Here is a 20,939-nt window from a genome sequence, read left to right on the forward strand (position 1 = left end):
TTTGCAAAACAAACGTGACAGAATAACATCGACAAACAAAGTTTCCAACGAAAAAAAGTCAGCAGAATGAGCATGCACAGTTTTAACATTATTTCACAAATCAGAAATCATCACGTGCAGAGAAAATACTTTCACTCACAAGGTGACCTCTTTTGCCAAACGATTTTGTTAAAAAGTTTATGTTCTGTTGTCATAAGTGTAGTGTTCTATCATCAATATTAATATCAATATTAATAGTATCATTATTATTATTATCATCGTCATATAAGGGTTAATATGTTATGGTTGATATGCATTCAATGTTAAACTAGTTTTTTTTAAATGTATTTATTGTCAAGATGCAAAGGACGGAGAGCAGGACACTTCGTGGTTCGCGCTGTATAAGCTCTCATTTTCATTAATATTATTTATTCACAGTTGCTTCAGCTCTTGCCAAAGACGCCGAAAAGGACCCACATCCGTAGTCTCTCATCCTCTTGCTTTTACTTTATCCTTGGCAGTGTCTATGCAGAATATCTTCAGGATACATATCTACACAATACATGTGTTCTGCGCGAACTTAGAATCCGGTTTCATTCTAGAATGGACCGGGTCCAGGTTGGAATTCTAACCCTGCGCAAGTACAGGGGTGCCATTCTAGAATGAAACCCTTGAATAAAGGGGGCCGTAATGTTTGTAGGTAAGACAGAGTTGTCTTCCCTTGAATTATCTCCACCTGCACCTTCCCTTTGATAAAATGGGGCTGATTTGTCTACCCCTGAAAAAATTCTTTGGCGATCTTGCGATGTCATGTCATGTCAAGAAAGTTGACACTCCTGAGTACGCAATAAACAAAGGCAGACCATAGCAAGGGGGACTACCAGGGCGGTATTGTTTGCAGGGCAGTTGTTTTTGTGATGAGAGCCGGTTGCGGCCGCTTGCAATGTCAGCGCGGGTTTCTCCTGCCTCTGGGAAATGTCCGGTTTTTTGACAGACAGACAGACAGACAGACGGTCAGACCGACTAACCGACAGACAGACCAACAGAAGGACAGAGTGAGTTATAGAGCTGTTGTCACAGGTTTAAAAAAAAGTTGACATTATATCTTCACAATTCAGAAGACCAACTTCATGTATATGAATAAGATTAAAAGTTACAAGCGAGATCGGCAAAACACTGTCAGTCCGGAAATTTCCGTTCGTAGCGATCAGTGCTGGGTGTCTCTCAAAATCGTAATCACTTTCAGAACATCACAATCCCAATTCACGATGTCTTTGAGTAAAGTGTAAAAAACCCGAAAAAAAACCCAACCAAACACACAAAAAACAAAAACAAACAGAAAATCCACATTTGTGGCTTTGGCTGTGTGATAGTCTAACTGAAATGACTATTCCAACTTGGACCCAAATTCCAACCTTGCGCACGGCCGATTCTAGAATGGACCAGCAACAAGGGTTTCATTCTAGAATGGCACCCCTGTACTTGCGCAGGGTTAGAATTCCAACCTGGACCCGGTCCATTCTAGAATGAAACCGGATTCTAAGTTCGCGCAGAACACATGCATTTGAAAAGTCTTCCGGATATCAAGACCTGCACAGTTGTGACAGGGTGAGCCAAATCGTTGACATGGGAAGGGTTGTGCCGTGAAAGTCACTCAAGGTAGCTTGTGATACATTATTAGTTAAAAAAAGTTCATGGTATAGCACCAGCAAAACCTATCAAACAATGATATCCGGAAGACATTTTAAAAGCATGTGTTGTGCAGATATGTCAGTCACCTGGGCATACCACCACTTGGACTCAAACTAGAAGCCAACGGCCTCGCTGGTGTGTGTTTGCTAGGTTGTCATTAAAAAATGTGATTCCTAAGAAACGCGATCATTGGCTTAACCTTCGCCGGTGGTCGTGGGTCCGTGTGGACCCAGAAATGTGTTTAATTGCAAATATCTCTTAAACTAGTAGGAATTTTTTAATGAGATTTTAAGAATGCCTCGGGCACCTAAAAAGCTCTTATGTCCTAACATTTCAGCGAGAAGTAACTAAAATCAAAGAGGTCATATTTAGACTACAAACATCGTGGGGCCGTGCGGACCCATGTTTCTCAAAGAAGGAAATGAGAAGCATGGGTCCGCACGGCCTCACGATGACTTCCGTGTGTAGTCAATAACCCGGACGGGCGAAGGTAGAACACTTTTGTGAAATAGTTCCACTCTACAAAGACACCCCTCAGGCTGTTTATTTTTGGTAGATGCCAAAGACGGGCGCGGTGGCGTGGTGGTAAGACGTCGGCCTCCTAATCGGGAGGTCGTGAGTTCGAATCCCGGTCGCTGCTGCCTGGTGGGTTAAGAGTGGAGATTCAGTTTCCTATCTCCCAGGTCAACTTATGTACAGACCTGCTAGTGACTTAACCCCCTTCGTGTGTATACGCAAGCACAAGACCAAGTGCGCACGGAAAAGATCCTGTAATCCATGTCAGAGTTCGGTGGGTTGTAGAAACACGAAAATACCCAGCATGCCTCCCCCGAAATCGGCGTATGCTGCCTGAATGGCGGGGTAAAAACGGTCATACACGTAAAAATCCACTCGTGCTAAAAACATGAGTAAACGTGGGAGTCTAAGCCCATGAACGAAGAAGAAGAAGAAGAAGAAGAAGAAGGTAGATGCCAAAGTGGTGGTATGGCTTTATTTCATGTAACAGCCTGGTGAAATTTGTGGTGGTGAGCAAAACAGTTACCGCCAAAAAAGAGTGTACGTGTACTATCTGAATGGGTGTTTTTTTCCCGTTTTTTTAATAACATTTTTTTTTACCTTAGTTGCATGCAGTCTGCTTTAATCGTACCTCCTTTTTTTCATTTTCTTTTTTTTTCATTGGAAGGTCGGGAACAATCTAAATTGTCACACTTTTTCTGATTCTTCGTAATAGCAATCATGCGATTCCTCATCGACACTCGTTTCCATGGTTATTTCACTTTGCGTGTTTCTAACAGAAAGTCCTGAGTTCTGACTAGTTCTGGGATCGGTATGGAAAGACGCCCCACGGCTACCTTCACCTTCCAGCAAACTCTTGCTAGCAATGTTTTTTTTCACAGTAGACCGCTTCTGTTTTTTTGGTAGCTCTAAACGGTTACTAGTTTTGCGCTTTGCTTTAGAAACAGGCAGCAGCTTAATAACATGCACCTGCTCTTCGTCCTGTGCACCGCTTTGCTGAAGCGACATGTTCGTCGAGTCCTGTTGGGTTTCACCTGTTGTCTTCCTTTCTTTACTTCTCACCTTCTCTCTCATTTTGACCACGCTGCTTTTGTGGTAGAATCTCTGCCAGTTTTTTAACTCTTTAGTCTTTCGATGTGCCATGGGGTCCGCTAGCCAGCCGGCTGTGTCAAAGTATCGCTTTGTGAACTCCTTTCTCTCTGTAGTCTGCTTTGGGATTGAAATACGCCTTTCATCCATACTTACACTGCGGGATCCATTGTCTGCTTCGTAACTCTGTTCCAGACTTTTATCTGCAGAGATCTCTATGCTAGGCTGTTCTGAAATGGGTGGTTCCTGGTGCTCACTTGATTTTTCAGCTTCTTGACTCTTGCTGTCCTTGCGCCGGGCTACCCGTTTTTTCTTCATCTTTCCGCGTGTGACACATAACCCACAGCCTCCGCAGGCCAAACATATGAGACAGTAACAGCATATGGAAAGCTCACCATCATGGTCATCTTCTTCTGACTCCTCGTCTTTCGTGTCGTCCTCCTCCGTTTCCTTCTTCTTGTCATCCCCGCCAAAAATGTTAGGCATCCATCCTAAGTTGGTAATGATCTGCCACGCCTGGTATAGCCAAGCAAAGGCTACCCCGGAGGCGGAAGCACCAGCACCCACACCAAGGGCGACCTTCTCGCCTGTGGTAAAAACTTCCTTTTCTTGTTTCTCTGGAAAAAGTAGCCATGCAATCAGGCACATGTTAAACAGGCCGAGACAAGACTAGAAAAGGAACTACAATGCTCTGTATACATGTGAAATTATACAATCAGGCTTGAACGTAGCTCTCATTCCAAACCGTGTCAGATTGTTGACAGCAATTTGCTATTTTCAAATCAAACATCGTAAGATATACGACCATAGGTTAGCATTTAGTCTGCTGATCTCAACCACGTATGCTACTGTGGAGAAAAGCGACCACAGGATTAATTTGTCTTTTCTCCATATGTCATTTTTCTTCTTAAAGTTCACAGAGTGAAGAAGAAGAGAAGGCGCAGAGAGCAGAATATATTATCTGAGTTAGTATTAAAACTGTGTGGAGTTAAGATTCACACTTTAAAGTCGGATTGTTCTTTCCCTTTGTAAAGGGTTTGGAAATAGGTATGGTCCAGGCCTTTCCCATTGTTCTCTCGCGGTAGAATTTAATGGAAAATTTCTTAAGTAAATTTTCATTTGATTAATATACTTACCCGAATCACATCTAGCATTGACTCACTTGAGATGCTAAGTACTGAAAAACGCTTACCCGTCTAACATTTTTAAAGGGAAGCAACCCCATCACCAAAACAAGCTAAAATAGCTATGGTAATGAGCAGGTACACCGGGAGTTACCTCCCATATTGGTGTGTACCACGTCACTTCCTCTAACTCCACGTGGCTACTCTCATACAGCTTGAAATAAACTTCAAAACCATACGCGGGGCAGGCGGGAGGGCATAAAATATGTGATTCGGGTAAGTATATATATTAATCAAATGAAAATTTACTTAGAAATGTTCCATTAAATTACATATTCTTACACCGAATCACATCTAGCAGATAACATCAAAAAGGAGGTGGGCAAGAAATAAAATCAAACTCACCATCACATTCTGGGCAGAAACTGGCCGGCTGCGATAAGCGCAGGTAGCCCGCGAGAGCCGTCCTGCCTAAGAGCAGCTATGTCCCGAAGATAGTAATTAATAAAAACGTCTTCGGAACGCCAATACGCAGTAGAGAGCACCTCATCTAGACGTTTCGAGCGTAGAACGGCTAGAGAAGATGCCCATGCCCTGGTTTCATGGGCTCGGGCAGAGTCCAGGGGAAAGGCAGGCTGCGCCCCCCCCCCCCCCCCTGATATTTGTGTGACTCCATCCATAGGCCTGCCTTATGAGAGAGGACACCCACCGGGCCAACGTTACCTTTGAAATATCTTTCCCGTGAGAAGAGAGAGAAATAACAGCTTCTGTGAACTAGACCGTACAGGCTGAGTGCGGGCTAAATACAGACGAAGGGCCCGAACAGGGCAATTAACCAAATCAAGATCATCCGGAGCCAACACGTTGGTAAGAGCCTTAACTCGAACCAACGGAGAGGCCTGGCCTGGAGCTTGATTTTTGGCCAAAAAGTCGGGACGGAAGTGCAAGGACACCGACCCGTCCGACTCAAAAGAAATATCACCTGGCAAACCCGACAGAGCGTGGACCTCGCTACCCCGACGGGCCGTTGCCAACAGAAGAAGAAAAAGAGTCTTACGAGTTAAGTTGTACAGACTAGCCTCACTCAAAGGCTTAAATTCTGAGGAACATAAGAATTCTAAGACTAGAAACAGATCCCACTTAGGAGCAGGCACTCGAGACTTGGCCTCCTTAAGAGCAGCACCTTTAATCACTGCTGCTATCACTCCCCCGACATTAATAGATCGTCCGATCTGCTTGAGTGTCGCGGAAATAGCTGAGCGCCGGACCCTCAAAGAGGAAACGGAAGCGCCCTGAGAAGACAGAAAAGAGAGGTGTTTGGCGACCTGCATAGAGCGAGGCGCAACCGAACTCACCCCCCTATCAGAACACCAGGTGGCCCAGGACCTCCAGTGTGAGGCGTAGACGGACGAGGTAGAAGCCCTATGAGAGCGGCCCACCAAGTCCAGCGTCAAAGAAGACGCCCCAGCGCGCCTCAGTGAGTCCCGAACAACTTCCACAGGTGAAGCTTCAGAAGACTGGGCTCCTCGTGTGGAATGCCTGTTCGGGGCTGCACTAGTTCCCCTCTCACGAGTGCGAGAGGAATGGGAGGCTCGTGGGCGAGCTGAAGCAGGTCCGGAAACCAGACCTGTGAAGGCCAAAGAGAAGGGCCGGCCCCTCCATCTCCGCCTTTCGGATTACTCGGCCGAGTAATGGGAAAGGCGGGAAGGCGTACGCCTCCAGACCCGTCCAGGGAATGTCCAAAGCGTTCACCCGCCAAGCCTGAGGATCCGGGAATGGCGAGACGAACACCGGAAGCCTCTTTGAGTACCTTGTGGCAAAAAGGTCTACCAGAGGCTTTTGGACCTGGGCCCAAAGGCGAAGCAGTGCCCCGTGAGTGATCGTCCACTCTGACTGAAGTACTTTGTTGGAGCGGCCGAGCGCATCCGCCAGAGTATTCAGCCTCCCTGGAGGGTACTTGGCTGAGATCGTGATGTGGTGTTGAGCACACCACTTCAGAATATCGCAAGTCCTGTCCGAGAGAGACGGGGACCGCGAGCCTCCCTGTTTGTTGAGGTACGCTGCCACTATCGTGTTGTCTGTAAACAGACGCACATGCTTGGCATACAGGGAGGGCAAAAACTCGACCAGAGCTATAGCTACTGCTTCTAGTTCTAGCAAGTTGATGTGCCACAGGCACTGTTCCGTCGTCCACAGACCGGAAGTAGTCTGAAGGTCTGTGTATGCCCCCCACCCCCTCAAGGAAGCATCCGTGAAGAGGTCCAAGTCTGGGAGGGGGGGGGGGGGGGGGGCACGACGATCGGAACACCTCTGCAGACCCATTCCGTGTCCAACCATGGAAGGGTCGCAAACCGAAGGGAAGCCCTCAGGAGAGGCAAAGTGGAGCGAATCTGAGCTTGGAGCTTGTCCACCCTCCTCTGAGAAGGCTGGACAGTCCAAGAGACCGTGTCGAAAGACATCCCCAGGTAAGTGAATGTCTGCGACGGGGTCAGCTCCGACTTTGTTCGGTTGATCGAGAAACCCAACAAGTTGGCCTCTCGAAGAACCGACTGGGTATGCTGCGAGCAGCATATCTGGGATTCGTTCATGATGAGCCAATCGTCCAGATAAGCCCGCAGTCGGATACCCTGTGACCTCACCAGTGCACAAACCTGTCTCACCACCATGGTAAAAATCCATGGAGCGAGAGACAGCCCGAAAGGGAGTGCGCGGAACTGGTAGATCTGATCGCCCCACCGGAAACGAAGCCATTTCCGGTCGGCCGGATGCACAAGAATGTGAAAATATGCGTCCGTCAGATCGATCGAGGTCACCCAGTCTCCTGGCCGAAGAGAGTCTCTGACCGAGGCTGGAGTCTCCATTTTGAATTTTATCTCTCTCAAAAAGGTGTTGAGGTGAGATAAATCCAACACTGGACGCCACCCTCCTGAAGCTTTGGGAACGGCGAACAGACGCCCGTAAAATCCCAGGGAGCTGTGAACCAGGACTCTCTCCACCGCGCCCTTCTGCACCAGCGAGGCAATTTCCGTCTGAAGAACGGAACGTGCTTCCTGCGAGAAGGGGGGCTTGAAGAGCGGCGGCAGCCGGGAAAGAGGTGCCTTTTCCTCCCGCCAAAGCAGACGGAAGCCCGATCTCACCACGCCCACAATCCATTGGCTGTCTATGGAGGACATCCAATAAGAAAGTGCCCGGGAGGGGCCTCCCGCCATCACCAAAGTGGAGGGCGGGAGGGAGGTCAGATCGGGAGCACTTCATTGGGGGTGAGGCTTACTACCAGAGCCGCCACGCCCCCTTCCCGATGCTGTTCTCTTTTTCTTGTGAGCAGACTTGGGGTGAGACGAGGTCTGAGCCTGCTTCTGCTGAACAGGCTTAGACTGTTTCATCCCCTGCAGAGTGTAGTCAGAGAACTGCTTGTCCTTGTTTGACTGAATCTCCTTCTGTCTGGCGTCGAGAGCCAAGTAACAGAAAAGAGATTCCTCTGCAACCGGAGACACTCGTAAGGTGTCTCTGGTAGCCTGCTCTGTGAACTGGGAGTGCGAGAAAAACAATTCCCTCCTACACATGACCGCGTGGGAATACTGTAGGGAGGAAAGCCGCATCTGCTCTTCATTCACTTTCGCTAAGGCAGTCAAAAGAGCAGAAACATCATCGGCGTTCTGAACCTCACTGAGCGTGAAAGGATCCAGTGAGTCAGTCAAAGACCGAGACAACGTCCTGATGAGTGTCTCCGAGATGGAGGCCAGTTCAAGAAGTTGGCGCCCGACTTCCTCTGAAGAGAGGAGAGTACCCTCTGAGACCGGCAAAACCGAGTCACGCTTGACTGGCTTGGTCAGCAGAGGCAACAGCTCCCGGGAAACCGGTAAGGTAGTCCGCGGGAGAGAGAAAGAGGCCAACAAGTTCCGGCAGGAACTGGGACTGTTCATCTTCTTAGGCCCCAAAGGGACAAAGGTAGAAGCCTGAGCTGCAGAAGCAACCCAATCTTGTGCTAGTTCCGGAACCGGTCCGAACGGAACCAGTAGCGGAACCGGCACAAAAGGCAAACCACTCCCAGGGTGAACAGGTCTAGCCAGAGCCTGAGAAAGGTGGTAAGCCACAGAAGGTGACTCGGCGAACCGGAAGGAAAAGGCCTCCTCCTTCACGGGACGAAAATCTGCCATAGCCGAAGGAGCAACAGGGGCGGAAGCCGCCAAAGAAGAAGCCCATTCGGGAAAGTAACGCGAAGTTACTTCCGCCGCAATCTCAAGAACAGTCTTGAGTTTCGACGGGAAAGCAGACCGAGTCTCATCGCTGATAACTGATGGAACATCAGAAAAATCTAGCGACGAACCATGACCAAAGTCAACAGCTCCAGAAGCGGAAGAGTGCACAGGAAAACCGGAAACCGGAAATTCATGTGCACGGAAGTCATCCTGACTCATCCCTTGACCTGCAACAGGAAAAGGGTAAGCCGGACGGCCATCCGCAAGCACCGGAACTGGATGGGCGGAAGTCACTCCCCCCACAGGGTGAAGAGAAGACTGCCCAGGCCGAGGCACAGAATGCCCGGAAGCCACATGCTGTATTTCCCTCTCTGGTATCCGGAAGGAACCACCAGAAGGAGGGATAGCATATCCGGCCGAAGCCGGAAACGTAGCTGACGAAACTGCCCTGTGCGGAAATGAAAGCTGCGAAGACTGACCTCGCAAACCGGAAGGTCCGGAAGTCAGTGTGCGGTCCATCCCGTCGCAGACGTCGAGGCGTACATGCGTAGGAGGACCTGAGCTTCCGGGAAAACCCGGAAATGCAGCTGCCGAAAACGGCTGCCGCTGCTGTTCCGCATAGTCCGAGCCCTCGGGGGGGAACATCGGTAATGACGGATCAGACAGGTGCAGGGAGTGACCCCGCGCAAAAGAGCTGTCTCCCAAAAGGGAGCGTCCAGGCGCTTCATGAGGGCTATTGGACCAGCTCAGCTTACCGGAAACGCCCCCAGCGGAGGCGGAAGCCGACGAGAGTTGAAGATGGTCCCTGGTGGAAGAAGACGGAAACGTCAACGAAGCCAACGACCGGACGTCACCAACAGACGGCGGAAAATCCAAACTGCTGGAAGCAGAGCGCTGAAATTCATCCTTCACGAGGCTGCGGATTTCTGGAATCAAAATCTTCAACAGGGAAGACACCAAAAGATCCTGAGCTGGTGCCAACGCCGAAGGCGAAGTCACAACCGAAGTGACTGGCTGTGAAGCCACGCACGAGCTAGGTGCCGAAATAGGTACCGTCAACAAAACATTGTTAGCTTCGTCCAAAACGATAGCTACTCCCGATTTCGAGGAAGAGGAAGAAGACTTGGCCTTAACCTTGCCTTTAATGTCAGCCTTCCCTCGCCGCTTATCCGAATCAGACATGCTGATAGAAAACGAAAAGCGAAAAACACGGTGCAATTTACTGAAAAAAACGCAAGTCGCAACGACCGAAAATTCAGTAAAACAGAATAATTCTCACAGAGAAACAACAAGATAATCACACTAGCCTAACCCAAAGGAGGCACGCACGGCTAAATACCGAAGTTAGCAAGCTAACTGAAAACAATAACAATGGCGACAACGCAACAAGTCACTGACAAACAAGTCCCAACACGGACGAAAGTGCAGCAACAAAACAGCGAGAAATACAACACAACAGGAACGAGCTCACCAAACAACAGGAGTGACGGGCAGATGGACAGGTAACGTGGCCGGCAGGTGTAACAACCAACACAAGAGCAGACCACAGGAGCGAAAAATTTCAGTGACCCTTCCCTCAGAAGTGAAAAAGTCGTATGAGGGTAGCCACGTGGAGTTAGAGGAAGTGACGTGGTACACACCAATATGGGAGGTAACTCCCGGTGTACCTGCTCATTACCATAGCTATTTTAGCCTTTTTTGGTGATGGGGTTGCTTCCCTTTAAAAATGTTAGACGGGTAAGCGTTTTTCAGTACTTAGCATCTCAAGTGAGTCAATGCTAGATCTGATTCGGAGTAAGAATATGTAATTTAATTGGCTCTGACACGATGGCGCCAAACTGACTGGATTCAAGTTATGGAGGTCGGAGGGGCCAGTCTGTGAACCCTTTCCCCCTTCTCCCCATGTAACCTTTCTGTATTGACTTTTTAACCCCTAGGTCACTTTTCCTGTCACTAACCCCCTACGCCTTTGTTTGTGCGCGAGGGCAGTCAGCGAGGGCATTGTCTTTTCTACATCCACCTCTCACCTCCCTCCTCCCCAACCCCCTTTTCCTTTTTGACCTGATTCTTTACTTCTATGTTGCTGTTTGTTTGTTTGTTTGTTTGCTTAACGCCCAGCCGACCACGAAGGGCCATATCAGGGCGGTGCTGCTTTGACATTTAACGTGCGCCACACACAAGACAGAAGTCGCAGCACAGGCTTCATGTCTCACCCAGTCACATTATTCTGACACCGGACCAACCAGTCCTAGCACTAACCCCATAATGCCAGACGCCAGGCGGAGCAGCCACTAGATTGCCAATTTTAAAGTCTTAGGTATGACCCGGCCGGGGTTCGAACCCACGACCTCCCGATCACGGGGCGGACGCCTTACCACTAGGCCAACCGTGCCGGTCCTATGTTGCTGTGCTTTTGTTAATAATACGTGTTACACACAGACGAACACACACACACACACACACACACACACACACACACACACACACATACACACACACACGCACTCTCTCTTTTCTGTAGCTTTTTGACTCACATGCGAAGCAAAAGTGAGTCTATGTACTCACCCGAGTCGTCCGTCCGTCCGTCCGTCCGGAAAACTTTAACGTTGGATATTTCTTGGACACTATTCAGTCTATCATTACCAAAGTTGGCAAGATGGTGTATGATGACAAGGCCCCAAAAAACATACATAGCATCTTGACCTTGCTTCAAGGTCAAGGTCGCAGGGGCCATAAATGTTGTCTAAAAAACAGCTATTTTTCACATTTTTCCCATTTTCTCTGAAGTTTTTGAGATTGAATACCTCACCTATATATGATATATAGGGCAAAGTAAGCCCCATCTTTTGATACCAGTTTGGTTTACCTTGCTTCAAGGTCAAGGTCACAGGAGCTCTTCAAAGTTGGATTGTATACATATTTTGAAGTGACCTTGACCCTGAACTATGGAAGATAACTGTTTCAAACTTAAAAATTATGTGGGGCACATGTTATGCTTTCATCATGAGACACATTTGGTCACATATGATCAAGGTCAAGGTCACTTTGACCCTTATGAAATGTGACCAAAATAAGGTAGTGAACCACTAAAAGTGACCATATCTCATGGTAGAAAGAGCCAATAAGCACCATTTGGTAGGAACAATGTGTAAAGCAGTTCTTAGTGTATGATGTCATTGCTAGGTTTAGTTATTTGAAGGTCAAGGTCATGTAAAGGTCAAGGTCAAGCATGTGAGTCGTATGGGCTTTGCCCTTCTTGTCTATTAATCTTTCTTTTACCCATGTATTCAATATAAACATGAGAGAAAGGGAGAATGTACGTTCTGGCTCACCGATTCCGACAGACCCTAAATATTAACGCAAAATAGGCTTCTGGACTAAACTTTTACTAAAATGAAACATGCGACAAAATCAGAAAAATACTGCATAAATCCATACAAAAAAAATACAGTAAAGTAAGGTTGTTTTGAACCAATGCCGGGTCTGTCGGAATCAGTAACCCAGAACGTACATTCTCCCTTTCTCTTATACAACCACGGAAATTACGAGCCGTTGCAGGTGTTCTTTATGGATATCCTGGATTTTTTGCTGTTGGTCTCCTCTTTCGTTTTATTTACAGCAAGCTAAATAATCGTCTCGTATCGAAAACAAAAGCAGACGACAAATTTAGTCAGTTGGAGTTGTCTCCCGTACTCCTGTAGCATGCACTAGTCAGTTTAGATCAGTGCGCTGCATCTCTGTGGCTGCACCAGACGGTTCGGGAATTCCCAACAAAAGAAAAGATCATACGGCACTGGCAACTTCAGTGTCAGCTGAACACGAGAGCGTTCGGTCTTTTAGAAGATTTGTATCTTGAAATGAAAATTAACGAATAATGCGCTGTCCGAAGGAATGGAGTACATATCGGACAATGACCACGCTCAGGCTAAAACGATAGGACATCTGACCGACACTGATGCGGCAATGTGAATCGGACATTTGGGGATTTTCATCGTTATATGTCCGATGTCCGACGCCTAACGACATCCCTGCCTACATTATTCTGATTGATCACAACCAAACCTACTATCATTGGACACATCCAAATGCAAGCGTCTGTTCTTGAAAATTTCCCACTGATCTAAAAATAAAACCAGTGCAATTTCCTCTGTCGCGCTTTGCCACAGAAACTCACGGTTTGGCCTGTATTTCTGATTTGTGCGCAAAAGCTTTTTTTCTTTTTTCTTTTTTTTAACATAACAATGTTTAATGTCACTGTTTGTTTAAAAGACCATGGTCACATTTGTAAAAAAAATGTTAAATTAGAAAATAAATAACATTTTGGTTTATGATTTTTCCTACACCTGTGCTGAAAAGACATAAAAATGTTGGTATATAAGTCACTCAAATACAGTTAGGTATGAATGGCTCGGTTTGAGTTTGTTGCAGTTGACCCTGCACAATGCGACCTATTATGTTTTTGGTAACAATTTTGCCGTCTCCCCTGGGGTGACGTATTTCACAACTTCCTGTGTTACACAAACTCAGTGATGACCAATTTTGCCTGTATGTGTACCAGAAACAAGCCAGCTCCGAAATTCTCAAGAATTCTAGGATTCTAAAAATAGTACCGTTCACGCGTGAACGGTAGGTCTTGCTGGTAAACCGGCGGCTTGGGTCACTCTGTTTCAACGCTTTGCTTCACAACGCTTCAATATTTAGGCTGCCTTTTCAGGAGGCCACCGAGTGCACTTTATGCAAATGACTTGTGTAATATTGTTATTGTTCCACCACGATTGGTTCTGGTGTATCACGTGGTTCATGAATATTAAAACTTGTTTATTGAATCAAGCTTTGACAAGTGTACTTGGTGGCTGCTTTGAAACTCAACAAAGCCTACTCCCCTTTCACAAACACTTCCCCGTCATAGCGGGTTTTCCCGATTGACAAAAATTCTTATTACACACTCAGACTATTTGCGTTTGTTCTCCAGTGCCCAATTGCATAAGAATATTCTGGTGATGAATAAACGCACTTTGTGTCATTAGCATCTAAAGATTTCTTGTTTACAATAGTTGTGTTGATCTGATGAAGCGCGGAACTGATCTTAGGGTTGTCATGGTGAAACACTCGCTTCTGAAACAGTGCTTCCTTGTAGTTATCATGCGATATGCTCGACTTTACAACCTGTTTGCTTACACCCTTTGCTTTTTTAACCACCCCTTTCTCACTTGCAACACTGTACATCTTTGCACGCAATCCAACATACTCCTTAATTATCTTCCCATTCATTTCATCTTTCATCTTTCCAATAACCTTCTTGTTAACATTTGAGTGCAATGGTGATTCTTTAGGGTAGTCGCAAGTGTCATAAAAAGAATCTTTTCCTTTTACTGCAGGACTTTCAGCTTCTAGATCTTTGTAAATGTCATCCGCTGGAATGTCAAGTAAGAATGAATCTGTGTCTGTGTAAAGTACTCTCGATTTGGGATATCTTGGTTTCAAATAATCATACAAAAACTCAAGCATCAACAGTTTTGACAACTCTAGCACAGTAAAGCCTATGAATACTGGTTTGTCAAGCTTGACTACAAGTTTTTTCATTAAGATACCATACAGCTGTTCATGAAAGTATTTAAAGTCTTGATACTGTGGTTTGGATGTCAGCTTGATGGCCTCATTTTCTCTTGTAACAAGTCTAACATCCTTTCTCTTGTGTGGGTTTTCCATTGTCTTACCAAAGCAACTGTTGTTCATCAGTTTAAAAAAGTCTTTCTCTGATGCATCAGCGGCTTTGGTTCTCAGTTCTGTGTTTTTCATGATGTAAGGTTTCATAAACTGTTCTTGATCAAATAAAATTATACGATGAACAGCCTTCAAAATTAATCCATGTCTAATGTAAAACTGTAACAGTCTGTAGTGACACACATACTTCTTTTTGTGAAACAGATTGGGCACCAGCTTTGGAGGTTCTCTTGGGTTTACTTTTAACCTCTCAGCCGCTAAAGGATAATCATTATGTAGATCATGAAGTGATAGTGGATAGTCTAAGTCAACTTCTAGTATCCATCCCTTTCGACTGTCTGGGCCTGCTTTTAATATTGTCAGCACAACACATTGTGAAAATGGTCCTGAATAGATCTTAAAGTTCCGAAGTGGAAGCGTCTGACACATTGCCCAACCATACAAATTGTTTGCATCTAGATACATGATGTAATTAGAAGGTTTCATAGGATCAAAGTCGTCCAAGTATTTGTTGTTGGCTTTGCAGTAATTGTGTGAAGCCATACTGATTCCTCCACGTAGTCCATTTCAGGGGCGGATCAGTTCATTTTATGGGGGGGGTTTCCAAAAGTATATTGTGAAGATATGGGTGTGAAGGCGCGAAGCGCCGAGCCGACGGCGCAAAGCGCCCAGTTTGCTAGGGGGGTCCGGGGGCATGCCCCCCCGGAAAATTTTGTAAAAAAGGATGCAAAATGGTGCAATCTGGTGCATTTTGAGGATGATCATTACCAGTTTCAGGCAGCAGATTTTGTCACTGATTAATACCCCAAAAAAACACCATTTAAAAAAAAATTTTTTGGCTGGGGGGGGGTTTCCGGAAACCCCTGAAACCCCCCCCTCGTCCGCCCCTGCATTTTCAATCATCTGAAGTGTAGGTAGATCTGATAGCAAGTCAATCTTTACTCCTGTAAATCTAAGAAATGCATCCCAGCTCATGCCTGGTGCAGATATGTAATGTGAAGGATCTAGATTGTAGTGCTTCATACATGTTCTTCTGTAATTCTCAAATATATCTGCAAGTAAACAAACATCAGCCAACAAATATTGATCATGATAATCACCCATTGTATTACATCCTAATTTATTCCATGCAGTCTTAGCGTGTTCATAGTCTTCGTCACTTATACCTTTACCCTTCAGCCGTGAGAAGTAAGCATCCTTTGGTGGTAACTCATCTTCATCAAACCTCTCCCACGAATCCATGTATTCATATGGATAGACTCCCTTTCTAACTAAGTCACTGTCAAAGTACTTACATGTGATTGGGAAAGCAGTTAGTGATGAAGATAAAGACTCAAGTGTTCCCATCAGATGTTGAGCAGAATCGTAGAAGTATAAACTATTCAGAGTAAAGGCCATGTACTTTTCTGAAGACTGCGCAATGCATCTTGCTTTGTATTCATCAGTTACTGCCTGCATGATCAGATGTGAATCATAACCGCGCAAGTTATGGAAGAAGATTGGAAGCTTCCAAGTCTTAGGATCAAACTTTAATTGTAGATTACATTTGCTGTGTGCTGCTCCTCGGAACTGCCCACTTACATGATCATGATCTCTTACTATTGGATTGTCTGTGTTTGGTGTTAGACTTTGTTCGCATATCCAACACTGTGTGGTAGAGTTAAACTGTTCTTGGTCTTCAGGTTTCATAACAATGTCTGAAAGATTCAGTTGTTTGGAGCAGTCATTTCGCACTTGGTTCATTTGCTGTAAGAAGTTCTTTGCTGCATTAGGTCCTCTGTACAATTGCGGTTTAGAATGTTTACCATCTGAACTAACAACAATAAATGCATATGAACAGACTTGATGATTACTTAGAGTTACTGTTTTAGGTAGGTCTTTTGGTAAAGGTCCTTCATATGGCACAATGATAGATTCAAAGTCAGCATAAACAACATAAGGACTTTTCTGTAGTTTGCATACATTCTTAAAATACACTTTGCTGTCTGGCGGTGGTGTTGTTAACTTCACAACCGCATCATCAACGCTCTTACAATGTTGCTTGTGTATAAGTGCTGCATGAATTGATGGAATACGCAAGAGACATCGCCTACAAAAGTCTTGTTTACTATTGTGATTGCTTGTGCTCGCCATCAGTCTACTCATTGTACGAATCAAAGTGTAATGATATTTTACACCATCAGTCATTAGTAACATGTCAACATGGTTAGTATCACAATCGCCAATCGTTGGTGAGTTCTTTGATATTCTGACTGGTTTCAGTTCATCTTCCTCATCCCACGTGTAAACATTTACGGTGATGGGTTTGTTTTGCTGTTCAAATTTGTCAATGCTTGTAATGCTGACAGGAAATTCAATACCAGTAAAGTTTAGTTTATTTCTGTATGCATGATAGTTAGACACTCTTTCTGCATTTTTCTTTACACTGTACAGTCTTGCCAGAACACACCACATAAAACATTTGTCATCATCATTCTTTATGTTCAGCACAGCACGTTTTTTGACAAGAGCAGGAGGTAAAGGTATGTAACTTCTACCTCTGATGGGGGCAAATTTACTTAGCTTCAATTCTATTTTTAGAATTTCACCTTCTGACCATCCGGATCCTTTCATCTTTGCATCCTCTGCAGCTTGCTCAAACCGTTTCATCATTTCATCTGCCCAGTTTCCATTCAATTCTGCCATAGAATTAAGTGCTAGTTGTCTGGTTGAAACATGAACTTCTAGCACCTCATCACTGACTGTTTTGTATTTTATTAAACTGACTATCTGCACTTTTACTGGAGGTTCAATCAATAAATTGTTTGGAATTTGTTCAATGGCGTCTTGCACACTGGACTGCACATTTTGAGGATCCGTTACTTGTAATTCAACGGTGTCAAATACTGTCGATAAAGATTCTAATACAGAGTCTTCCATCGCTGTGAGTTTGATTTTATAACTCAAAATAAAAATATAAATTAAAAAAATGAAGTTGCTTAGAATTCTTTCTCAGAGCTTCCATTTTTGTTAACACTATAAAATCTGAAATAAAAAATCATTTAACATTTGTACCACGTGGAACTAATTGTAATTCCTCTTTTACAAAGGCTCTTTGCGGTGCTGGTTCTCTCAAGTAATATATAGGTGGATTTGTCTCTACTACTCTCTTGATTTCATGAATGTCAATACTCCAGATTGGATCCGTTGCACGCTTCCTGCTGTCACCCTCAGCTTCACCGGGTGCATATAAATATCTGACTTTCTGATTGAAAGGTAGTAATGCCACTGGTGTTGTTGACTTTGGAGCAACAGTTATTGTTTTCTGTTTGATTGCATCAACTGGTCTTAACCCTGTAGCTTTAAATACCTCCAGATTCATTGCTCTAAGTACTGATGGTAATCTTTTGACCCATTCAGTGTTACGCAATTTACTTTCTGTGTCCAAAAATTCCTGATGGTACTGATATGAAAACAGTTTTTCTGCCAACTGTTTGTTAAAGCTCTCAACAATAGCCTGTGACCTGTGGTTTCCTGGAATACCTCTCTTCACTGTAACATGATGTTTTAACAGAAGCTGGTTGACAGCTCCTTTAAACTCCTTACCATCATCGCACTGAATCATTCTGGGATACTTTAGTGGTCCACGTCTGTAAATTTCTTGCAGGGCAACAGCTGTAGCTATAGCACTTTTCTCTGTCAACGGTTCAGCATCTTTGTATCTTGTTGCAACATCAACTACAGTCAGTGCATACTTATATTTCTTCCTTCTGACTGTGTCATGCGGTAAATACAGCAGGTCTATTTGATGAGTGTCATTCGGTTTAATGTTAACAAAGTGTGGTCGTGTAATTTTTCTTGGTGCAGGTAAATAGATCTGCCAAACTGCCTGCTTTGACAACCATTTCTTTGCTGTATCTTGAGAAACACCTGCTGCGTCACTGAGCTTGTCAATAGCAGTTCTTCCTTTCCAGTATCCTTTTGGGGAATAATATATTTTAGATAACAAAGCATCACTCATGGTTTTTTAAATGACAGAATATTAAGATTTGACAGCACGCGCAATAAAGTAAACAACAGCCATACCAATAACAATGAAAACAATCTCGCCCACCTTCTGCTCTTCTGAAGGCTGATAAAAGTCACCCAGTTTTGGAGGAGCACTTGTCTTCATTTTCTTTCCAGTTACAAGATAGTATTCTTGAATGGCTGCATCAACATTGGCAAAGGTTTTGTTTGCATGTCCTTGCTGCCTGAGTTTATCATTCATAAAGTCTAACTGCGCAATTCGTTTCTTCTCGTATTCATCCTGTGCTTTCTCCAGTTGTTCCATGGCTTTGTTGTGCCTTTCCCTCTCTTCACCATTTTGCAGTTTAGAAAACAAATAGTTGCTGCCAGAAAATGCAAGCGCATTTACAATCGCACCTCCCACCATCATAACCAAGCTAGCCATTTTATTGTCTTACATGTTTATATTTTCTGGAATAATTCCTTGCTTCACCAGGAAGTCTTTTGTTGCAAAGGAAGCTGTCACAACACCAATTAGTTTAGCACCGTCTTCGAAGTCTAACTTTCCCAAGTCGGCTGGTTTCATTCTGAGGAGACTTTTACCCAGCATTGTGTAACCTACACTCAAGCCTCCAATCACTGCAGCGTGACAAACTAGATTAACTATTGTCTTTTCAGAACTCATTTTTATGTTATCAAAATTAAAATATTAAAATTATTCCATATGAAATGAATCCACTGCAGGTACTACTGTGGGCTTTGTTATTGTTTGTACTGCTTTGTTTGTTGGTTTTGGTGTTTCTGATTTTGGTGTTTCTGATTTTGGTCTTTCTGACACTTTATATTTGCCTTGCCAAAGTTTGTAAAGCAAGTATCCACCTCCTCCAACAACAGCTGCTACAGCTACTTTTCTGTATGATAGAAATGAAGATTTTAATTCTTGATCAGTTTGTGTGACCTTAGTCACTTCAGGAATGTTTGGTGTCTGCTCAACTTCAGACATAATGTTCTGCTTTGCCTTTTGATTTAACTTTTTTTGTCTGTTCCATTCGGCTAGTTTTTTTTCCTGCTTCTAGTCTCTACCAGGTTTCTTTGTCACTGTGTTCACTTCTGGTATTTTCGTCTGCTCCACTGTCTGCTTCAACTGATCTGTCATCTTTTTTATTCTGAAAATTAATGTGTTTGAAAGTAATTAATCCAGCAACAAATGGTACTAATAAAGCACCAAATCGATAATACAGGCCACAGGCAAGAGATTCGAGGGACTTGGAAACAACAGGGTCATGAGTTAGATCATGTGTTAAGTTTTCCTCCGAGTCGAGAGGTGTAAAATGTCCAAAAATCTTTGTGTACAAACCTATAACAGTCTGTCCAATACTTCTAACCATCTTAGAACCAAGCACTGATTCATACCGTCCATGATACTTTTCTATATCTTCTGAGGAAAGATGTTGTACTTCTTCCACAGTTAACTGCTGCCCAAGGTAGTGTTTTGTTTTTCCACAAACAGCAAGTGAATACAATCTTTCTTTTTTATCAGGTATAGTCCTACTGTCACAGATTTCAATATCTGTAGCAGTCTGCATCAGCAATTCATCACAGTTCATTTTATTTTGATGCAGAATAAAATAAAAATCTAGTAATTAAACTTGAGTAAGAACTTGGGTAGGAACTTAACAAGAACTTAGGTAGGAACTTGAGTAAGAACTTAGGTAGGAACTTGACAAGAACTTGAGTAAAAACTTGGGTAAGAACTTGACAAGAACTTAGTAAGAACTTGAGTAAGAACTTGGTAAGAACTTGACAAGAACTTGAGTAAGAACTTGACAAGAACTTAGCAAGGATTTCTACAAACATACATACTGAACTGGTTGATCAGTTTTTAAAACCAGTTTCGAGTGCTTAGAAGATTTCAGATTATTCTTTATTCTTTCTCTCTCCTGTTTGTTTTCAATGACATCATTTTCTCGAAGACACTCTTCAAAACTGTCACGGTCCTTTGAATAGAACAATGTTATTGTTTTGAGTTGCTCTCTAAAGTCTTTCAGAACTGCATTGTATTTTTGTGTTAATATCCAAACTGATATTAATGCATGTCGTCCACTGAATGCAAGCTTTGCTAGTGCACTTTTCTTTCTAACAATGTCACGTTCTGCTGCACAGTCATCAATAATAAACAGTGTTGGTGTGTTCTGAAAAAGATCGAAATAATGCTCCAAGCAAACATTTAGACGATCAGAAGGATTTACAATAAATATATTTTGATCAGACCATATGAATTTTCTCTCCTTGTATGTTCTGTTATGCTTTATGGTTGGACAGAATATGACTATGTGTTCAAAGTGATTTATGTAAACAGTCTGTAATAAATCCAAAATATATCTTGTTTTGCCGCAACCTGTTGCTCCACAAATCAAAGAACAGTGTGGATCTTTTGGAAGAAAATCTAGATACTTCATTTTAACACGTTCAATAAACAATATCCTGTAATCTGCTTTCAGAGATGTTTAACTGCGCATCTGACACAACAAACACGTAGATCTTAACTGATTTACTACTACTCCCTACTTCCTTTTCAATTTGTATTGTGATTCCTTCTGATCCGTTTTCAATTCGCCTTCCACTTCCA

The 20,939-nt window shown here is 44.0% G+C and overlaps 1 long non-coding RNA gene across 1 annotated transcript in view; it reads right to left on the reverse strand.

The window, feature by feature from the left end:
* Nucleotides 1-2,865: 2,865 nt before the first annotated feature.
* Nucleotides 2,866-20,939, reverse strand: part of LOC138973816 (uncharacterized) — a 50,817-nt gene continuing 32,743 nt past the window's right edge. Inside the window, exon 4 of the long non-coding RNA XR_011458167.1 lies at nucleotides 2,866-3,893. This is a non-coding gene — a long non-coding RNA (uncharacterized lncRNA). The remainder of the gene's footprint in view (nucleotides 3,894-20,939) is intronic.

This window comes from Littorina saxatilis, linkage group LG8 (genome assembly GCF_037325665.1).
Source record: "Littorina saxatilis isolate snail1 linkage group LG8, US_GU_Lsax_2.0, whole genome shotgun sequence".
NCBI lineage: Eukaryota > Metazoa > Mollusca > Gastropoda > Littorinimorpha > Littorinidae > Littorina > Littorina saxatilis.